Below are 4567 nucleotides of genomic sequence, written 5' to 3'. Positions count from 1 at the left end.
TTTTAAGATGGATGATGAAACCACAAAGCACTCACCCCCACCCCCCACCCCTGCTTGCCCCCCCCCCCCACCACTCCCAAAGTTTCTGACGAAAGTCAGGGCAGATGTGGTAGAAGTAATCACTTGTGTGGCATGGCAGTGTCTTTAGGTTTATCGCAGGTGCTGAAGATGTGTACTCAAGCAAATTATTCTCTCCGCCAGAATGAAATGTTCACATCTACGCAACACTCTTCGATAAACTCCCTTGATCTACAGTTGTTCAAAGGTGAAGGGGACAGACTCTAGTGAGCGCTTACATTCTCAGTACAACCTCGTTTCCAGCACTTTTCTCGGCCTCATTCCTGCGACTTAAATCATGTTGGTGAAATGGAATGTCTCATTCTTGTTTGGCTCAGGTAATAAGATCGGCCCGCCGCCGTTCGAAAATGCTCCTCTCACCATCTATTCTCTTTTCAATCGAGGCCTCTCTGACCCTTTTGAGATTGTACACTGTTGAAACCAAATATCAGTTAAAATTTGACGTTCGGGAACAGAAGCCAGTGCGATGATCCGTCCAATGTGCTTAAAGGTAAAAAGCTCGACCATTTTGACATTGACATTCAAAGCGGCAACCGAGGTCCAATTGGATCATTAGCCCAGACTCGACAACCCAACAGATCTGTGCACCCTTTTTTGATGGTATCGATGAGGTGCATCTCGTCCCGAAATGTCACCCGTCTTCAGGTGTCTGTTCTGAATAGGGGTAATTCGTTTTTCAGGAACGAGCTTGAAAGTTGAAGGATTTGTTAGCTTAGTTTTGAAGGACTTGTTCAAAATACAGATTCTCATTTTTGTTGACCATTGAAGATGAAGATGGTGTGATTTTTTTTTGTCCTTTTTGGTATTAATTGTACTGCCTTTTAAGATGGAGTCGTTTGTTCATTTGAACACGCGTTGAGTGAAGCTTGTTTGTTCGTCAGTTCCGGGAAGAGGCCGTCAGTTCCGGGAAGAAGCCGATCAATATCTGATCAAGTGTTTGGGGAAGCCTCTGATAAAACGTGAATTCAGGGAGGACATTTTATTCATTCAGGGTGAACATTCAGGATTCAGGGTGAACATTCAGGATTCAGGGTCAGACATTCAGGGTGGACATTTTATGGGAATATGTCGCAAGGGGTTTCTGGAATACGCTTCATTAAAATCACAGAGGCGAGAGTTGGTCATAGGTCACGTCACGTTTGGAAGCTAACAATCGGTGTTTGTTAACCCAAGCACAAAATCCGTCACTCAGAAACCACCTGCTCTCTCGGAACGCAAACCGAACGTCCTTCCGTTTCCACGTACTCGCCAGGTAAACGTGTTGCAGATACATGCAAACGCTCAAAGCCCTCAGCCCTTGCCGTGATCTTTGCTTTGGAGAGAGAGAGAGAGAGAAGCTTTTTATTACTTTGAACACTGTTCGCAGTCGACACTTGAGTTTGTACAAAATACGGGCTTGATCTCTAAGCCCCCGGTGTGGGCCTAACATTTAAACCACGAGGCATTCTTACATACAGCAACTGCTCGAAAAACTTTTTAAAAAAATAAAAAAAAATTAAGTAACGACAAGGCATGTTGGTGCGCTTGTTTTCTAATGTACATTTTCGTCCTGACGAGATCTGTCGAGTAATTTAGTGTGATCAATATGCGAGCTGTTTCTATTATATTATTGTTATCATCAACGTATGCCATACGGTAGTAGATTTCAGTGGAACGAGCACTGCAATTGTGTGTGCGTGCGTGTGCGTGCGTAGGCGTGCGTGTGTGCACACATGTCGGCCTACATGCGTGCATGCACATGTGTGCGTATGTGTGTTGTGGAGAGGCATGTCTTACATACGTCGCACCAAGATCCCCCGCCCCAGTCTGATCCACATTATTTCTGAACTGTAAGAGCCTCATTCGCGTATTCCGTGCTGCTGTTGTCTTTAAATGTGAGATGTTGACATTCCGGTGATGTAGCGTTCATAAAAGGCTGCAAAACGATCATGTTTGTACACACAAAGAAAACCCGTGTAGTGTGAGTTGTGGACGCTTTTGCTTATGTTCTTTTTATATACTCTTGTTTGAGAAATAAAATGCGTTGAGAACTTGCTTGCCTTCTCTCCCTCTCTCTCCCTCTCTCTCCCTCTCTCTCCCTCTCTCTACCTCTCTCTACCTCCCTCTCCCCAAGTCATTCGGGCCTCTGAGATATTAAAGAAGGATCGGGTGTGTTTTCGAGCTGGTGGCACAAAGGAAAATGTCAGTAAAAAAAACAAACCACCGTTTAGAGGCCATTTTTCCCCGCAAAGCGGGGGTTGGCCTTTTCGGGGACCGTGGTAGTTGTTGTTTTTTGGTCCCCTTTTTGAAGCAATGTTTTACGGCCGGATGCCCTTCCTGACGCCAACTCTTTTTGCCGCCTTCAACGACAAACAGGGAATTACCAGTGAACTGGTACTCAATTAGCCGACCTCGGAAGGATGACAGGCTGAGTCAACCCCCCTGGCATTAATTCGGCGATCGACCGAGATTCGAACCCAGGATCCTAGGATCCTAAGCCGGCACCCTAGCCGCTAGCCCAACACCAGGGACCAGGGACCAGGGACCCAACACCAGACAAAGGAAAATGTCAGTGCCGTAAACAAAATGATATTCTGCCTTCAATATTCACTCATGAAAACATTTCTCAATATAATTTCCCGAACGACCGTCCCCACAAATCCCTGCTCCCTGAGGCCTTTTTGAGCTTTTCTTGCCTTTTGTAATATCCCTCCGGATGCGCACCAGACTTCCTCCATTGTTTGCCTCCATATTCGTTAATTGTCTTCTTTTTGTGTTTTTGCTCTTTAACATGGGAGCTATGAAAATATCAACCAAGTTTTCGTGGATGGATGGTTCCATTAAAAATAGTAATTTGGAGAATAATTTTGCAAGTCATGGAAATTGTTATTTTCCTCTACCAGCCCCCACTCATCCCCCCTCCCTCCCCCCACTCCACGTGGACAATTTTTTCCTGCTTCATTCCTCGTTCTTCAGACATGTCTGTCATTCTCTGTTCAGCTAATTACAAATCTGAATCGGCTTGAATTCTATGTTCAGTTTTTTTTGTTTGTTTATTTTATTCCAATTACAAGCCTGATGTTGGCTGAGTGGTTAGGGTGCCGGCTTGGGGTCCAAGGATCCTGGGTTCGAATCCTGGTTGATCGCTGAATTAACGCCAGGTGGGTTGATTCAGCCTGTCATCCTTCCGAGGTCGGCAAATTGAGTACCAGTTCACTGGTAGGTCCGTGTTTGTCGCAAGAGGCGACTTACAGGGTTGGCGGCAGGAAGGCCATCCGGCCATAAAACATTGCTGCAAAAAGGGACCACGGTGCCCAAAAAAGGCTAACCCCGGCTCTGCGGGGGAAAATGGCCTCCAAACGTGGTTCTTCCTCTTCTTCTTTCTATTTTATTCCATTCCATTCCATTCGGAAAATCACCAGAAATGGAATGTTGAAGAAAATTGACCCACAAAGACCGAGAAAGGCAGGTAATGGAATTGCAAGGTGGCCTTCCATGCCTGGACCATGTCCATGACACTCACACCAACTGCAGGTTGTGTTAATTGTGGAGCTATGCTTCAAGCAGGAAATTTGATCAAGGTACCGACATACAGTGGTGTCGTGCAATATTTCACGTCTCGTCATAATGCAGATGAGGCTGCCCACTTTACATTCTCACTTGAGAAAGATGTGCTTCAAATAAGTCTCTGTGTCTCGCTCTCTCTCTCTCTCTCTCTCTCTCTCTCTCTCTCTCTCTCTCTCTCTCTCTCTCTCTGTCTCTGTCTCTGTCTCTGTCTCTGTCTCTGTCTCTGTCCCTGTCCCTGTCCCTTTCTCTTTCCCTTTCTCTTTCCCTTTCTCTTTCTCTTTCTCTTTCTCTTTCTCTTTCTCTCTCTCTTTCTCTATCTATCTATCTTTTTCTTCTTCTTCTTCCTCTTCTTCTTCTTCTTCTTCTTCTTCTTCACAGTACAGGTGCCACCGAAGCAGCTTCCTGAGCAAGGGTTATATTGAGTGGTTTGCCATTGCCTTCCCAGCAGTAGTTATGGCAGGAATTTGTAATCTGCCCATATTGCCGGCAATAGCCTACTCTGCACGAAGGACACAATGGGATATTGTACGTCCACCAACGAATGTAGACAGACGCAATTCCCGTTTATCGTCCATTCGTGGGACGGCACACACACTGATGAATCACCCTGCCTGTGAAACACCGGAATGAGAGCTTATAGCTGAACATCAGGATTCAAACCTTGGCAAGACAGCTCAGAAGCGAATGTGCACACCTCTTGGCCATCAAACCAGCCATCAAAGGAAGCACGAAGCTTGCTTCAAATTCTTGTGCTCTTATTTTCAGTCACCTTGTTAGATGATTTATTTACAACAGTGGAGAGGTTCCAACTAAGTATCTCCTCCATGGGAGAAATCTGTTCGCATTAAGTTCTCATTCGCTCCTTGAGTGCTTCATTCATCTCAATTGGTGATCAATAATTTTTCCTCTTATTTGGTAACTTCCTACAGCATTCTTGCCCTCA

General features: G+C 45.4%; 1 protein-coding gene across 1 annotated transcript in view; it reads left to right on the top strand.

Moving 5' to 3' along the window:
• The window catches only part of ATRX (ATRX chromatin remodeler), a 447777-nt gene extending 445665 nt beyond the window's left edge, over positions 1 to 2112 (top strand). Inside the window, exon 33 of the mRNA XM_078768164.1 lies at positions 1 to 2112. This exon is cut by the window's left edge and continues 812 nt beyond it. The gene's annotated coding sequence lies outside the window, so the exon portion shown is untranslated.
• Positions 2113 to 4567: the final 2455 nt, after the last annotated feature.

The sequence above is a fragment of the Myxine glutinosa genome, chromosome 14 (genome assembly GCF_964187855.1).
Source record: "Myxine glutinosa chromosome 14, kmMyxGlut1.1, whole genome shotgun sequence".
NCBI classification, from domain to species: Eukaryota; Metazoa; Chordata; class Myxini; order Myxiniformes; family Myxinidae; genus Myxine; species Myxine glutinosa.
Note: the sequence above shows the minus strand (reverse complement) of the source record. Positions and strands in the feature narration are given on the sequence as shown.